Source organism: Mesoplodon mirus, assembly GCF_964341445.2.
Source record: "Mesoplodon mirus genome assembly, chromosome: 8".
NCBI classification, from domain to species: domain Eukaryota; kingdom Metazoa; phylum Chordata; class Mammalia; order Artiodactyla; family Ziphiidae; genus Mesoplodon; species Mesoplodon mirus.
Genome location: NC_138984.1, coordinates 104,780,631 through 104,799,337, shown reverse-complemented (window position 1 = coordinate 104,799,337; position 18,707 = coordinate 104,780,631). Strand labels below are relative to the sequence as shown.

The 18,707-nt window shown below is 42.7% G+C and overlaps 1 protein-coding gene across 4 annotated transcripts in view; it reads right to left on the bottom strand.

Moving 5' to 3' along the window:
* Positions 1–18,171, bottom strand: part of CLASP1 (cytoplasmic linker associated protein 1) — a 268,685-nt gene extending 250,514 nt beyond the window's left edge. For 2 of the 4 annotated variants that reach the window (XM_082630777.1, XM_082630780.1), the window contains exon 1: positions 17,507–17,604. The gene's annotated coding sequence lies outside the window, so the exon portion shown is untranslated. Of the gene's footprint in view, positions 1–17,506; positions 17,605–18,074 lie in introns of those variants that run through there. The other 2 variants (XM_082630779.1, XM_082630778.1) reach the window with 2 other exon arrangements.
* Positions 18,172–18,707: the final 536 nt, after the last annotated feature.

Below are 18,707 nucleotides of genomic sequence, written 5' to 3'. Positions count from 1 at the left end.
CTCTTCTTGTGAATCTATAACTATGCCAAAATGAAAAGAGGAAAAAAGTGAAAAGATGTACATGATGTGGACAGGCTCTTGGTCCTAGTTTCCTAAAGTTCCTTAAATACCTAATGTGCCAGCCAAGCCGTCAATGAATTCCAGGTCCACTGGGGAGGGAAAGACAAGTGAAGGATCTATTCCAACAGGACATCAAGGTGCTTTCCTGGAAGATTAGCTACTTTTCTGATGACGCCTTCGTAGAGAAAAAGGAAAGACAACAACGATGAAATAAACATAAGGTCACCCCTGTGTAAAGCTCTGTCTTAGGCGTGCACTGCCATGAAAACACATGCTCTGCTACTGTGTCTCACGCTCAAATCGTTTCCCTTGCTTCTATTCCTTGGTCCAGGAAGATTCAGACTGAAGACGCAGAATCTGATGGACTGGAAACACTGAAAACACAGCTTCACATACGGCTTCCTACCCACCCACCATTCAACCAGATTTCAAGCATATAGACTTGAAATCTGTACTCTACTAAGCTTACACGTAACAGCTAGGGAAATTTTGCTATATTTCTCAGATCAATTATAACAGAACACTGCTATTACTACAATAACCTTTTTACATTCATATTTTATGGATTCAGGAAAAAAAATCCAAAAGAAAAGCACAAAAAGAGATCTGTTCCTTGTCTATATTAGTATGTACTGAACTGTACATACAGATGCTCGATTTCCAAACTGAGTTGTGATTACCTCAATATTTTTCCAACACTGACTTATTCCTACTCATCACTAACATGGTTTTCTTTAAAATGCCTAAGAACCTAACTCTAGTCCTACATTTAAACAAAAAAAAATCACTTAAGAACATAATTGAGGACTTCCTGGTGGTGCAGTGGTTAAGAATCCACCTGCCAATGCAGGGGACACAGGTTCGAGACCTGGTCTAGGAAGATCCCACATGCCACGGAGCAACAAAGCCCGTGAGCCACAACTACTGAGCCTGCACTCTAAAGCCCGCGAGCCACAACTACTGAGCCCACGTGCCACAACTACTGAAGCCCACGCACCTAGAGCCTGTGCTCCGCAACAAGAGAAGTCACCATAATGAGAAGCCCATGCACTGCAACGAAGAGCAGCCCCCGCTCACCGCAACTAGAGAAAGCCTGCGTGCAGCAACAAAGACACAACGCAGTCAAAAAATAATTAATTAATTAATATTTTTTTAAAAAGAATGTAATTGAATATAATCAAATACACATTTTAATACACTGCTGATGAGAGTAAAATTCATAACTATCTAGGGCAATTTGGAAACCTCTATCAATAACCTTTAACTATGTCTTGAGCCAACAGGTCCAAATCTAAGAATTCATCTAAGGAAATAATTTGTTAAGTATTCTAAAATGTATATATCAAGTTGTTCACTGCAGCTGTTCGTGAAAAAGACTTTGTAATGAAAATAAGTGTTCAAGAACAGGAAATTCGGAAAGAAATTACAGTACATCCAAACAATAGCATACCACTCAATCATTGAAAACCAAAGTAAAAATGTGTTCTTATTGCCCTGGAAAAATATCTACAATCAGTTTAGTGAAAAAAGCAAACTAGAAAACTCCATGTTTCTGATGTCCTTTTTGTTTGTAAAATAAAAAGTAGTCACTTATATTCTTGGTACACAGAAAAAGTATGGAAAGAAACATACCAAAGCATTAACACTCTTATTTTCTACAATGAAAATGTACTGTTTATATAATTTTTAAAAATACATGTTAAACCCAGAAATAAACCCACACACCTATAGTTAATTAATCTTCGACAAAAGAGGTAAGAATATACAATGGAGAAAAGACAGTCTCTTCAGCAAATGGTGCTGGGAAAGCTGGACAGCCGCATGTAAATCAATGAAGTTAGAACACTCCCTCACACCATACATACAAACTAAAAACGGATTAGAGACTTAAATATAAGACATGACATCATAAAACTCCTAGAAGAGAACATGGCAAAATGTTTTCTGACATAAATCGTACCAATGTTTTCTTAGGTCAGGCTTCCAAGACAACAGAAATAAAAACAAAAATAAACAAATGGGACCTAATCAAACTTACAAGCTTTTGCACAGCAAAGGAAACCATAAACAAAATGAAAAGACAACCTACAGAATGCAAGGAAATATCTGCAAACAATACGACCGAAAAGGGGTTAATATCCAAAATATACAAACAGCTCTTACAACTCAATAATAAAAAAACAAACAACCCAATCAAAAAACAGCCAGGGGCTTCCCTGGTGGCGCGATGGTTGAGAGTCCGCCTGCCGATGCAGGGGACGCGGGTTCGTGCCCAGTCCGGGAAGATCCCACATGCCGCGGAGCGGCTGAGCCCGTGAGCCATGGCCACTGGGCCTGTGCGTCCGGAGCCTGTGCTCCGCAATGGGAGAGGCCACAACAGTGAGAGGCCTGCGTACCGCAAAAAAAAAAAAAAAAAAAAAAAAACAGCCAGAAGACCTAAAGAGACATTTCTCCAAATAAGACATAAAGATGGCCAATAGGCACATGAAAAGATGCTCAATATCGCTAATTATTAGAGAAATGCAAATCAAAACTACAACAAGATATCACCTCACACCGGTCAGAATGACCATCATCAAAAAGTCTACAAATAATAAATGCTGGAGAGGGTGTGGAGAAAACAGAACCCTCTTACAGGGCTGCTGGAAATGTAAACTGGTGCAGCCACTGCAGAAAACAGTATGGACGTTCCTTTAAAAACTAAAAATAGAGTTAACCATATGATCCAGCAATCCCACACTCCTGGGCATATATTCGGAAAAGACAAAAACTCTAATTTGAAAAGATACATGCACCCCAATTTTCACAGCAGCACTGTTTACAATAGCCAAGGCGTGGAAGCAACCTAAATGTCCATCGACAGATGAATGGATAAAGAAGATGTGGTACATATATACAATGAAATACTACTCAGCCGAAAAAAGAATGAAATAATGCCATTTGCAGCAACATGGATGTACCTAGACATTCTCATACTAATTGAAGTAAGTCAGACAAAGAAAGACAAATATCATGATATCACTTATATGTGGAATCTAAAATATGACACAAATGAACTTATTTACGAAACAGAAACAGACTCACAGACATAGAAAACAAACTTACGGTTACCAAAGGGGAAAGGGGGTGGGGAGGGATGAATTAGGAGTTTGGGATTAACAGATACACACTACTATATATAAAATAAACAATAAGGACCTACTGTATAGCACAGGGAACTATATTAAATAGCCTGTAATAAACCATAATGAAAAGAATATGAAAAATATATGTGTAACTGTATCACTTTGCTGTACACACGAAACTAACACGGCACTGTAAATCAACTGTATGTCAATAAAAAATTAAAAAAGAAAAAAAATGTTAAAAATAACAGTGTATAACTGATTCACTTTGTTATAAAGCAGAAACACACCATTGTAAAGCAATTATACTCCAATAAAGATGTTAAAAAAAAATAAAAAATAACAGTGGTCCTAACAGAGCAATGCTGCCAGCCTGCACACGCACAGATTATCTGGAAGACCAGTCAAGAAGCTAGAAGCGGCGGCTGCCTCTGGGAATGGGATGTGGAAGAATGATAAAAAGGGTGGAGGAAGGCTTACATTTCACTCTCTATCCTTGGGCACCTTTTAAACTTTTTTAACCATGTACATACAGTATCCCGTCAAAGGAAATATACATTTCAAAACATTAAGATGTTCATATTCTTTCTACTATAAGCATATTGCGTCCAATAAATCCCAGAAAGTTATTTGTAAAGTCAAAAAGAACCATAATCCTGAAGCCACAGCCATCATCAGTTACTACAAACAACCGGAAAACATTTAAAAAGCTAGTTATTCAGCAAATTGTCCACCTCTAGTATACTCATCTCTAGCAGGCAGCACTGGTAACAGCTATGGGGAAGCAAAGTGTATTTCTGAAGCTCTTCCAGCCATGAAATTCCTGCAAAATCAAAGGCAGGCAAAAAACAAAAACACACAAGTAATGAGAAGAAAAGTGCTCAATTAGTTTTTGATCACTGAACTACAGCCGTGTTTTAATTCAAAAATAACACAAGACAGCGTCATACACGTCTACAAAATTACTTTTAGGTCCTACGTTTCTATAAAATACGTTTTTAAGTGTACTAACTACAGGATTCTCTTATCGCCAGCCGGGTTTTGTTAAAACCTCTAAGATGTGTAATTCGGCAATATCTCTCAAAAGTTTAATGACACATAACATTCAACCCAAAATGTCGACTTACAGGAATTCATTCATATACATGCAAAATAAATTATTATAGGATTATTCTTTATAGCATAGTTTTATAAATGCAAAAGACTGGAAAAAACTAAATGTTCCTTAGTAGAGGGCTGGGTAAATTATGGTATGCCATACAATGGCATACTATTCAGCCATACTCTTCATTTTCAAAAAACTATGAAGAAGCCTTTAATGTATTGATACTGACATAGACTGATTTCCAAGATATATTAAGTAAAAAAAAAAAAAAAAAGCAAACAGCTGGGCTTCCCTGGTGGCGCAGTGGTTGAGAATCTGCCTGCTAATGCAGGGGACACGGGTTCGAGCCCTGGTCTGGGAGGATCCCACATGCCGCGGAGCAACTAGGCCCGTGAGCCACAACTACTGAGCCTGCGTGTCTGGAGCCTGTGCTCCACAATAAGAGAGGCCGCAATAGTGAGAGGCCCGTGCACCGCGATGAAGAGTGGCCCCCGCTTGCCACAACTAGAGAAAGCCCTCGCACAGAAACGAAGACCCAACACAGCAAAAAAAAAAAAAGCAAAAAGCAAAATTCAGTAGTCTACCATCTGTGCAAGAAAAGAGAGTGAGGGAAGGCATAGATATATATGCACTTTGTCATACATATAATTAATAACATTAGTGTCTCCAGGGAAGGGTAGATGGCAGACAGCAGAGGAGGGAACCTAATCTTTAAATCATGTGTATGTATTAACTGTTCAAAAAATAAATATTTTATAATTTAAAATTTTTAATGCATTTAACTAGCAGTTCTATCTCTCCTTTCTAGGTAACTTAAACAAGATGAAAGGAAACTGCAGGCGCACGAGAATACCCCTGAGGTATGCTTTAAAAAAATTTTTACAGCCAATAATGCATGTAATAAGCTTGTGACTACAATAAAAATTACATAAGTTTAATAATTTCATAACTATCCATATGCAATCTCAATAGCAACCAATTTCCCAAAAGCATACTGTCTAACTCCACCCCCAAAATTCCAAAACAGAATGACTGATCAGTTGATGATTCCAGTAAAATAGAAGAGTCCGGATTTTATTAAGACCCAGGGTTCTCTGTGAGAGGCTAGTTTCAGCCTTCTCTCAGCTAGGGTGCTTTCTTGGCCACTTCACAACATTAGACTGTGGGGTTAACATGGCCAAGAGTCAGGCTCCTTGTCCCCTGTCACAAGCTCCATCTCCAGCCAACATAGCTCTCTCATAAATGGAAGGCAACAGCCAGGCCCCAGAGTGTACAGCCAGGGGGCTGTGGACCTGTTCAGGGCTTCACAACCTTCCGAGGAAAACAGGAAGGGACACATCCTTCCCCACTGCCGCACGAGAAGCCCTTCCCGCTTCAGCCTTCCACACTGAACTCAGCACGCTCACCTGGGGACTCCTTGCTTGTCCCGCTGCCTTGGGGGCAGAGCTCTCTGGGAACAGGGCTGACAGCCCTGCTCTCTGTCCTCAGGCACACAGTGAAGTCTGTTGAAGATTCTCATCAGAGTTCATAGTGCATTCTCTACTAATTACCCAGATACATCCCAGAAAAACTCTCTCATTTTAACAGCAGTGGTTTTCCTTAAGGGCTTTCAGTGTTTTAGGTCCATTCCTCATGAACACCTATGTACACAGCTTCTGTGTCCCCTCCGGTCACCCACGCCACCCAAAACAGATCTAGCGAGCAAATGACTACAAGGTGCGCCTCATCTTCCAGGGCTTAGTCACGCTTTCATGATTCCACAAAACCATTACTACACAATTTGGCTAAATACTGTTACACTGTCTAAACAAATGCTTCTGTGGCAATTTCCGAAATCTACTCCAAATTCTGAAGTGAATGAGAGTAAGAAAAGCTTTTCCCATCGTGTTCCCTTTATAAACGCAGTCACAGGCCACAGGCAATGGCTACCAACAGGCGAGTTCAATCAGCAACAGGCTGAAGTAGCACCCCGTCAGCCTGCATCACGAGCTTGGCAGGAGAGCATTTCTTTTGAAAGGGCCACCCTCCTCAGAATGGGATCCTATGTCTGGAGGGTGATCTATTAAGTGATAAAAATACTTCTTAAGTCAAACTTTTTAGACAAAGATATAGCCTTAGGTTTAGATACATACCAGGCCCAAATTCTCCATAAATAAGGCCAGAGGTAGCAAAAGAAAATAGCATCTCTCCTTCCTACCTGCCCCCCCAACGATGAATAACCAGTATCTCATGATAAGTGTTTATAACAAGAAGCTAAGGAATATCTACTTAGGAGTCAAAACCTACTGGAAAACAAAACACCAAAGGCCAACCTTTAAAATGAGCCTTCCCCTCCCTGATATCTGGATGGCAGATTACAAAATGGACTCCCAAGGGAGGTCTGATCACTTAGGACAAGTAACATTAGACCCTACTGAACACTAAAGAGTGTGATGGAGGGAAATCTGATAATACGGACCCAGAGAGAAAGATCAGATACTTGTCCACTAGTTAACTTTTCAGATTTCTAGGCAAAAGAAGATTTTCTAATGATACTTAATTCTCTCGTTAGAAAAGTAATATACACTCATTGTATACAAATTCAAAATAATTTTTGAAATTAAAAGCATTTGTTGGGACTTCCATGGTGGCACAGGGGTTAAGAATCCGCCTGCCAATGCCAGGGACATGGGTTCGAGCCCTGGTCCGGGAAGACCCCACATGCCACGGAGCAACTAAGCCCATGCACAACAACTACTGAGCCTGATCTCTAGAACACGTAAGCCACAACTACTGAGCCCGCGTGCCACAACTACTGTAGCCCCCGCGCTCTAGAGCCTGTGCTCTGCAACAATGAGAAGTCACCACAATGAGAAGCCTGCGCACTGCAACGAAGAGTAGCCCCCGCTCGCCGCAACTAGAGAAAGCCCGCGCGCAGCAACGAAGACCCAACGCAGCCAAAAATAAATAAATGAATTTATTTTTTAAAAAAGAGCATCTGTCAAAAATGAAAAGGCAGGGTCCAGATATACAAAATCACACCTAAAATGAGTAAAATTCCCAATTTAAAACTCATCATAATCTTAAATAACAAGTTAAAAATGTTTTAATCATCCATGAAATGAACACTGTATTATGCAGCTGGACATTTATCCATATAGCTAACGTCACATACAAAAAAATTCCTAAGGCATTTAAAAGGCACAATACTATGATTAATCCCCACATTTGGAAAATGACTTAAAAGGACCTGAACTTAAACTCTTAAAGAACTTTATAATATACTGATCATTATTCTTTTAAGAATAATTTTCTGGGAATTCCCTGGCGGTCCAGTAGTTAAGACTTGGCCCTTTCACTGTCGTGGGCCCTGGCTCAGTCCTTGGTTGGGGAACTAAGATCCCACAAGCTGCGTGGTACAGCCCCACCTGCCCAAAAAAAAAAAGAATAATTTTCTGCAATTACCCAAATGTATTCACAAAGATCTATGTTTAGCTTCACAATTCAGTCAATAAAAGTCAAGCACATCACTTAACACAGTACTGGACTGGGCACTAGAGTGAATGGGGGACAAAAGAAGGTTGGAAATTGAAAAACAGAGATATATAATCTACTCTGAAGGTCCTTATAATCTATATCTGAACACAGGAGACTTAAAAGTAACTATACAAAATCTAAAGAAAGGGAACTCACATTCACTAAGTGTATCTTACACGTCAAGTAGCAAAGCTGCAATACACACGCAACATCCCTGAATCCTGTCTCAAGGGAAGAAAACAAGGCAGGGTGGGAGGGTGTTGAGGTTGAGGAGGGCAGGCGGTGAAAGTCAAAAACCCAAAGAAAAACAGAAACACCAACTGAGTGATACAGAAGATAAGTACAGTCGTCATTAGTCTTCCACAAACGGTGCTGGGACAACTGGACATCCACATGCAAAACAACGAAGTTAGAGCCCTATCTCACACTATTTATACAAACTAACTCAAAATGGGCCAACAACCTCAATGGAAGAGCTAGATCTATAAAACTCTAAGAAGAAAACACGAGAGTAAATCGCCAAGACCTTAGATTTGGCAATAGATCCTTAGATATCACACTAAAAGCATAAGGAGCAAAAGAAAAAATACATTAATTGGACTTCATCAAAATTAAAAACTTTTGTGCAGCAAAGAACATATGTTATCAAGAAAGTAAAAAGACAACCTATAGAATAAATGGGAGAAAAGATCTGCAAATCACATATCTGTTAAGAGTTTAATATTCAGAATACGTAAGAACTCCTAAAACTCAAAAACAAAAAGACACACAATCCAATTTAAAAATGGGCAAAGGGGCCTCCCTGGTGGCGCAGTGGTTGAGAGTCCGCCTGCCGATGCAGGGGATACGGGTTCGTGCCCCGGTCTGGGAGGATCCCATATGCCGCGGAGCGGCTGGGCCCGTGAGCCATGGCCGCTGAGCCTGTGCGTCCGGAGCCTGTGCTCCGCAACGGGAGAGGCCACAACAGTGAGAGGCCCGCGTACAGCAAAAAAATAAATAAATAAATAAATAAATAAATAAATGGGCAAAGGACAACAAGGTCCTACTGTATTGCATAGGGAACTATACTCATTATCTTGTAATAAGCGATAATGGAAAAGAATATGAAAATATATATATGTATAATTGAATCACTTTGCTGTATACCAGAAACTAACACAACATTGTAAATTAACTATACTTCAATCTAAAAAAATAAAATGGGCAAAGGACTTGCACAGATACATGGATATTTCTCCAAAGAAGATATACAAATAGCCAACGAGCACAAGAAAAGATGCTCAACATCTCAGTCATTAGGGAAATGCAAATCAAAACCACAGTGAGATACTACTTCACATCTACTAGGATAGCTATAATTTTAAAAACAAAAACAAAGAGAGGATAACAAGTGTTGACAAGGACATGGAGAAACTGAAACCCTTGTACGATGCTGTCGGGAACGTAAAAATGTACAGCCACTGTGGAAAAAGTCTGGCAGTTCCTCAAAAAGCTAAACATGGAATTACCACAGGATCCAGTAATTCTACTCCTAGGTATATACCTAGAATTGAAAAAAAGACTCAAACAGAAATTTGTAAACCAACATACATTACAACATGAGTCACAACAGTCAGAAAGTGGAAACAACCCAAGTTCCATCAGCAGGTAAAGGATAAATAAAATGTACAATATCCATACAACAGAATAGTATTCAGCAATTACAAAGGAATAACATTCTGACACAGGCTACAACATAAATGAACCTTGAAAACATTACGTTAAGTGAAATAAACCAGTCATAAAAGGACATATATTACTCCATTTATATGAAATATCTAGAATAGGCAAATTCATAGAACTAGAATATTAGAAGTTACCAGGGGCTGAGGAAGAGGGACCAACAGGGATTTACTGCCTAATAGTTACAGAGTTTCTGTTTGGGGTGATGGAAAAGAGTTGGAAGCAGCTTGTGGTGACTGTTACCCAATGTGAATGTCATTAATGCCACTGAATTATATACTTAAAAATGGTTACAATGGCATATTTTATATTGTATATATTTTACTACAATAAAAAGAAAAATAAAAAGTTTCTATAAAGTCTTTAGGAGTCTGGATTGCCCAAGGGTAGATTTCAAATCAGGGACTCAAATCCAAAATGGACTGTAGGTCCCCAGATCTGACTAACCCTCATGGAAACCTTAGTGGGAAGCCTGCATCTCTACATCCTTGCTGACCAGTGAAGAGGCCTCTCCAGATGCTGCCGGATGCTGCAAGCAGACTTTCCCACAAGGCAGCCCAGTGACCTTCCATGCAGGAAGAATAACCTGTGCTGGAAAAAAACAGAGATAAGTGGAAAGGAAGGTGAAGAATCCAAGAGCCAAACTCTGCTACTCTGCAGCTGTGTGACCATGGACACATTACTCAAGTGCTCTAACGAAGCTTCAGCTTCCTCTCATTACGAAATGAAAACAGCATCTACCTTTAAACGTTGACATAAGACCTGACAAAAGTACTCCTACAGCACCCAGCCTAGTGCCTGGCAGGTGGTGGGTGTTCAGTGTATGATGGCTGTTGCTATTGGGACGAGAGGTCTGTTTACCACCCCAGAGGCAACCAAAGGCTGAGCAGGACATGGCTTGGATCTGGAGAATTCTATGACTTACCAGAACTTAAATAAAACGCAGACTTCAGAGAAGGAGCTGTTTCTATGCAGTTCAAACTCTTAGAAAGACTGGCTTATTGTTCACAGAATGAACCCAGCCACTCCACGTTAGGAAGGGCGCGGCTACACAATTCACTCTCTCTGTACAACAGGCCTCTGTTCACAACAGAGCCCTGCCTTTACCAGCAGGAGAGACACGCTCTGTGGAGAAGCGCAGCAGGAAATCAGCTAGGAGGTGGACCTGAGGCAGCTCTCCAACGCTGGTGGCCTCAGAATCACTTGGGAAATCTGCTAGACACAGATGCCTCACCCCCACCGCCAGACACTCTGATTGCTAAATATTTCAGGCAGGGCCCTTGAGCACAACTGTGTAAAGAAACAGTTGAAAAGGGAAGGCACGGAGATGTTACAAGGCTACCTTCTGATGTTGGCAAACAGACCGGTCCGCCCCATAAAGTAAGGCCTGCGTTTTCCTCCACACCTGTCGAAAACGCACTAGCTTTGGCAATGCAGAGAGATCACCTGTAGGTGATATTCAATTCAACCTGCATGTTCTGCACCTCTCACAGGAACAAAAAGAACAACAAAAAAAATGACTTAAATCATATTACCAGAAGTTGGTAAAATTTTTGTCAAACACCCTTAAATTGCTTAGGAAATTATTACCTTGTTCAACTTTTTGGTCAGCAATCAGGCAGTATGTATCAAAAGTCACCCAATATTCTCACTTCTTAAAATTGATCTGAAGGAAACAACACAAAAGCAGCAAACTACATGCAAAAAAAAAAGAAAGAAAGCCACCGTTGTATATATAATATCAAAAAAAAAAAAAAGATAACGTGCCTGTCAAGGATCCCAGTTTACCAAAATGTGCCATATCAACTCAAATACGACAAAGCTATTAAAAATTTAAATGATGTGTACTATGTCATTACACGGAAACTATTCAAAAACACGCAAGACCTAAAATTACTTACTAAAAAGCATGGACATATGGACAGCTTTAAAGGGTGACGCATTAAGCAAAAACCTTGTGGTGGGGGGGGACGGGTGAAGGCCATCAAAAGGTGCAAACTTCCAGTTGTAAATAAATAAGTCCTGGGGTTATAATGCACAGTATGATGACCATAGTTAATAGTACTGTGCTGCATATTTGAAAGGTGCTAAGAGAGTAGATCTTAGAAGTTCTCATCACAAAGAAAAAATTCTATAACTCTGTAGGGTGATGGATCTTGACTTACTGCGGTGATGACTTCACAATATACAAAAATATTGAATCATTACGTTGCAAACCTGGGAACTAATATACTATTGTATGTCAATTCTACTTCAATAAATACAAAAAAAGGGACTTCCCTGGTGGAGCTGTGGTTAAGAATTCACCTGCCAATGCAGGGGACACGGGTTCGAGCCCTGGTCCAGGAGGATCCCACATGCCGCGGAGCAACTAAGCCCATGCACCACAACTACTGAGCCCGCGCTCTAGAGCCCACGAGCCACAACTACTGAGCCCGTGCTCCGCAACAAGAGAAGCCACCGCAGTGAGAAGCCCATGCACCACAACGAAGAGTAGCCCCCGCTCACTGCAACTAGAGAAAAGCCCGCGCACAGCAACGAAGACCCAATGCAACCAAAAAGTATAAAATAAAAAAAAATTTTAATTTTTAAAAAAGCGAGTCACATGAATGTTTAAAAATAAATGAAAAGACAAGACCTTGTGTTAGGACAGCTTGACATGGGTTTTCCCCCTCTGGCCTCTCAACTTTTTGTATTATTGCCGTATCACTGTAATAGGATTCTAAGTAAATTTAACTGATTCTACTTGGAAAGTTAACTGGACAACCATTCTAGAGAGCTGGAAAGTGGATTCACTGACCTCAGCCATCCTGAACGAAGATAAACACACCCAAATGTGCCATGGTAACAAGATGGCCACGAGGCCAGTTCTAGGCTTTTTTTCAGAAAAAGATAAATCTTAACAGATATGGTGACTATTTTTTTAATTTGAATTTTATTTTATTTTTTTTATACAGCAGGTTCTTATTAGTTACCTATTTTATACATATTAGTGTATACATGTCAATCCCAATCCCCCAATTCATCCCACCACCACCCCCGCCCCCAGATATGGTAACTATTAAACTTAAATTTACATTTTTTAAAAAGCAAATATAAACACACTAAAAGAAAGGAGGAAATCTGGTTTGGCAGCTATTCACGTGGCAAAGATCAGAGGACTTCAGAACCACAACTTCAATATAAGGTAACAAACTCATGCAGCTAGGAGACAATTTACATGAAAACAACATTAGGTGAGAAACAGAAGGCCCAGTTCGCATCCTAGTTCTATCATGTACTGGGATTTAACTTGCAGGTCTTGGGTTCTCATCTGTCAATTGATAGGATAATGATGGTATCTTCTCTGCCTACCTCACAGGATTTTGAAGGAAACAAAGATTATGAATGTACAAGTGCTTTGAAAATCCAGGGTTTGTTCCCTTGAATCTGGCTATTAGTATTATAAAGACGTTCATATACATGCAGCTACAAACAAGGGTAACCAACCGTGTTTAGGAGGTACACTCCAAACCAATAATAAGCGGATATGCCTCCCAAGGGGCCCAGGGTCTGGGGCCAGGCCTGTCCCTTTATCCGGATGTTCAAATCTTTCAGGAGAATCTATTAGTCTACTTCTTGGTCATTTTTTTTAATTTGTAAAAGCAAATGTAATCACTGACAAAATTAATAGAGAATGCAGGATTCTCAAACTGGGTTTTTAAGAATTACCTGGGGATTGTTAAACTATGGCTGCCCACAGGCTTCCCTGGTGGCACACTGGTTAAGAATCCACCTGCCAATGCAGGGGACATGGGTTCGAGCCCTGGTCCGGGAAGATCCCACATGCCACGGAGCAACTAAGCCCGTGCGCCACAACTACTGAGCCCGCGTGCCTAGAGCCCGCGAGCCACAACTACTGAGCCCGTGTGCCACAACTACTGAAGCCTGTAGGCCTAGAGCCCGTGCTCCACAACAAGAGAAGCCACCGCAATGAGAAGCCTGCGCACCGCAACGAAGAGTAGCCCCCGCTCGCAGCAACTAGAGAAAGCCTGCGTGTAGCAACGAAGACCCAACACAGCCAAAAATAAATAAACAAACAAACAAATACATAAAAACTATGGCTGCCCAGACCCCACGCAGACTGAACTAACCAAAATCTCTGGGTAGCTGTGGATAAATAAGACCCGGCCACCTGTATTTTAAGAAGCTCTCCAAGTGATTCTGGTGACCTGATTACTGCTATTATTATTACGCTGTTATTAATGTTAACTGCCACCATGAATACATGACAGGAATTCCATATACCCACTCAGTACACACCAGTCACTGTTCTCAGCATCTTACATACATTATCTCACTTAATCCTCGCACAGTCCTGTAAGTAGATACTACTGTTAACCTTGCCCTCCCTCCACCCTCCTTTTATAGAGGTAATCACTGAAATACAAAGAGATGATTTCACTGGCCCATGGCCCAAAGGCACAGGGCTAGCAAGTGGCAGAGCCAGAAAGCACAACAAAGTTTGAAAATCCTTGATACAGTTTCCTAACCTACAACAGTAACTGGATACTCTGGTCAGTATAAATAAATTCTGCTTTATTTCAAACATCGCATTTAAAGGACCCTAACAAAACCAACCTGTCTCAAGAGAGCGTGGTGACCAGGTTGAACCATGAGGGGACAAAGGGTCTAGGGCTGTTTACCTACTTCAGCGTCACCAACACCAATTCGTAACCGTTTTGTCTGTCTTCCCTATTAGATGGTGAGTGAGCCCTTGAAGTGCGGGGACCGGGTATGTCTTTTCAACTGTACCCTCGTGGTACAGTTGTACCCTGGTATCTAACTAAAGAAAGGGTTTAATAAATTAATCAATAAATCTAGAGAAGGCCTGATGACTGTCCTGGGAAATTGAAAGGCTCTTTCATAGAAAAGAAACAGACATGATTCATGTTGCTTCGGGGGTTACAACTAAGACCAACAAGTAAAAGGGGAGGGGCAGTTTTGGAGACAGTCTAAAATACCTTTCTAGCAACCAAGACCTGTCCAGAGACAGGAAAGCGTGCCTGCAGTTTGTGGCTAAAGACAAAATATCATAGATAAAAGGCAGGATGTGGGACTATGGGGCCTCTAAGAGCTCTTCCAAGGCTCAAATTCTGTTACTCTAGTTACGACACATTCCTTTATTCCTTCACACATTCTACAGTGACTAGTTACACCAGTGCAGTCGGCTAAGCACAGAGGCTAGCACAAAGTGTCCTACAAACTCCCAGAACCCTCAAGGATCTAGAGAAAAGTAAATCACCGGAGTGAATCTTCCAAGGAGGAAGATAATGGATACAACAGGGACCAGCAAGGAGGCGGGAGAATTCCAAGCAAGAAACAAGAGAAAAGTCAGCAAAGGTGTTATGGAAGCAATGCTGCCATTTGAACACATCTGAGCTACGTCTTTAGGGATCCTTGTGGGGAAGTGGACTGCGGCTGCCGTAAGAATCTGGGGAGGAAATGCATGCAGCATGGCAGTAATGGTCTGAGCATAAGGGAGGCGGGAAAGCCCTGGGGTGACGAAGACCCGGCTAGAAACACTCAGGAAATGCTGGTGCTAAAAAGAAAAGGCTTTCAGAGGTCAGTCAGCCAAACACACATACTCTTTATGGATGCCGACCTGGTTGTACTGGGTAAAGAAAGCTTAGTTTACTTTCTTAAATTACATTTCACAAACCAAAGACTGAATCATCAGTGAGTCTGTCTTTAAACAGTTGTTAGTTTCTGCTACTGTCTATTCTTTCCACTATCTGACAACCAGACTTGCAGTTATCAAAACTCTTATCAAAACTCAGCTCTGAGCCCAACATTTATGATCCCTTAAATGATTATAACATTTACCAACAGTACTATGAAATAAAAAGTATTATCTACCAATCTAAAAAGCTACAACTTTATCAGTAGAAGACTTAAGAATAAATAGAGTCTGAAAAGATTAATTTATGTCTCAGGTCCAAAAAACTATCTCACCCAATTTATAAACTGTGAGATTAAGCCACCTAAAAAAAAGAGAATTAACAAAGGACTGAAGGAAAAAAATCTAAATCCCAGACCAATGAACAAAATATAACACGTCTGAATGATAAACTTAATGGTCTTCTGGCCATTCATTTCTCAACATCACTGTCAAACTATTTTAAGGATCTGAAATCTTGCTCTATAAAAAGCAAGTTCCCATCATCTGAACTACACTTAAGAGATTCTATCGCAGTAGTTACTGAAGCATAAAAAACCAAGCTTCAGATTTTTGCTTCCTGTTAGTACAAAAAAATGCCCACCTCTTTTACGTAAAGTTGAGTCTGTGGCCAAAATCCTGGCACACTAGGAGATCAAGGTTTTCAGTTCTAACACTGATTTAAGGTGCGAAGGCCTTTTCCCTACTTACTACCGCTTAAATTGTGACATGGAGATAAAATATATGACACCTCCACCACCAAGAGTCTCTTCAAAGGATTTCTGACTCCGCTTAACCTTAGCTGGGAGAATATAAAACTACGGCTGAAAACTCCTCAACAAAAATTAAAACTTTAGAAATCTGAAACTGCTACACGTTAGCTGATAAACTATGAATTATAGAAACTGAGATCTGAGTAACAATTGCCAAAAAAGGTGCAATTACACAACCTTACAAAAATGGATAAGCAAACAGCTCACCAAAATTTAAATCTTTCTTAGCAAATGGAGAAGATAAATAATGTTCAGTAACTCTGGAACACTGTGGTGTAGTTTTTCTTATCTATATGGTCTCTGCAGCAATGTTACTATTCTCCACTGCTCCCTTTGCTTTGGATGAGCAAAGGGAGCCCACAGTCCAGGATTCCTCATATCAAGAGCACGGCAAATGTCACAATAGTAGTAATAAAAGCAACAATTTCTAAAGCCGTCATTTATACCGGACTCTGGCCCCCGAATAGGGTGCAAGGCACATGGCAGCAGGCAACTATTTCTCGCTTCTGATTCTTCTGCATCACTGCCTCCCAAAGGACTAGAGAATCTAAAGCTCTGGACGCCACATCTTCAAATCAAAGTACCATGTTTAAAGAGCTCACAGGTTCTACGGATGGTCAGCAGTTAATGAACGAACACCAAGACAGAGAAACTCACCCAGATGCAACAAAACACGCTTCAAGGCTCCTTCTAATTTTTGTTTTTAATTTTTGGAGTAAAAAGAAGTATTTTTTTAAAAATTATGTAATAAGTGAGACTCTGGAAAACCCCAGACTCATCCGAGCGGCTCGGAAAACGGGAAAGCAAAATGCGATTAGCTCCATTGTAGCCAACCAGGCTAACGTGCAAGAGCACACACTCCTCTCCGTCAGAGCGTCCCTGCCAATACCGAAGAACAACAAAGGCAAGTTGAGGAGGCTGCACAAGGCTTAACTCAGCACTTGTCCACTTTGCCAGCCTCCGAAGAAGCTCGCTGCGGGCCCAGGGACCGCGGGCTCCCTGCGCATCCGGCCCGGCCAGCGCTCGGCTTTGTCTGGCCCGCCTGGACCCGTTCCCCCCGGATCTTCCTCCACACCCATCACTCGCCCGTGACTATAGTTGTGGTGGGTTTCTCCCCCTCGACCCCTCCCCTCGCGAGCCCCGCTCTTTTCAAACGCGGCTTCGCCCACCCGGCCTGGGAGACTCGGGTCGGGAAGGGGGCCCGGGGTGGGGTCCGGGAGAGGAGAAGAGAGGGGGACACACAAAGCCGGACTCACCCCACAGCCGCCCCCCTCCCTCTGCAAAGCAGCCTGGGATGAGCGACCTGCGGTCTGGATAAACAGCCCTCACCTCCCGCTCCCCGCCCGGCTCCCACCTAAGGGCCGCCCCCTCCCCCCAAAGTGCACCCAAGAGCGGATGACAGCGCTGGACCTCGCCCCCACCCACCCTCGGCGCCCACCACCGCGAGGGGGTACTGGGGCCTGGAAGGGCTGGGGTCTACACATCCTCGCCCTAACCGGGGACTTACAGCCGTATTAGTTGCTCCTGTTGCCCCTGCAGACCAGACGGCCGCCGCCTTCTCCTCCACCCCAATGAGGTTAAGCGCTTGGTGCGGGGATTAAAAAAAAAAAAAAAAAAAAAAAAAAAAATTAGAAGCCCAGAGCGCCTGCGCAGTGCGGTCTCTCTTTTTTCCCCTTACCGCCACGACCCGGCTAGACCATAGAGAGTGTAAACCGAGACCAGAGAGGCGCCTGCTTCTCTATGGTAACGCCCCCGCGCAGGCGCTGCCCTGGCTGCGCCGGGCTTCGGGACCTGCAAGTCCCAGGAGCTTTTACCTCCTTGGAGAACGTCAGTTGGCCCTGATGGGGACCCGTAGGGAAAAGTTCTTTAACGAAAGGGGGGCCAGAATGGAGTTCGCCCCCGCCTCCAAGGAGTTGCGGCAAAACTCAGGCAAGGCGGGGAGGGTCGGATCTAAGCGGCCATGGCAGTAGGGCACCAGAAAGCAGGGAGCGTAGAGCTCAGGAGGAACCAAGAAAGCCTGTGTAAAAGTCGTCCGGCCGGAACTTCCTCCGGTGGGGGCGGGGGGTGTCTAATACCTGAAGGAACCGGCCTTTCACTTCTGGGTTACGCGCGTCGCGCCCCGGCCGGGCGTCCGGGGCGAAGGAAATTGTGCCTTACGACTTTCCGTACCTCGGCTCCCGCTTCCCCGCTCGAGGAGGCGCGGGCGCTGGAGCCGGAAGCACACCTTTTTAACGGTTCTGTTCCCGTTTTGAAGCCGAGCCAGCTCCGTGGAGGCCTCGGAGACTCTTGAGACTTTCTTCCTGGAGCAGCTGCACAGATGAGGCTGCTTGTGTCTCCCCGTCGCGTTGCTCTTGGAAGACGTGTGGGAGAGTGTCTCGGAGGGTTAAAAGTTGTGCAAGTTACAGGGCTCCCTTTGAGGACCCCGGAGGCCCCACCGTCGTTCCGCCTCGGGCCCCTGCGCTCGCGAGTAATTTGACGTTGAAAGCTTTCGTGAGATTACACACTGCTCCGTGGAAACCACTGTTAAAGTGTGAATTGGCTTCCCTCCGTCTCGATTCTTGTATCTGAGCTTCTGGTAGTGGGGGGTGTCGTGTGTTGGGGGACCTGTGAGATCCTACCCCTGATAGTCGGGGGCTTAGATGTTGTGGTTGGAGACACCCAGCTAAAACAAAGCCCCGTGTAGACTCCTCTGTGGAGTGCAGGGAAGG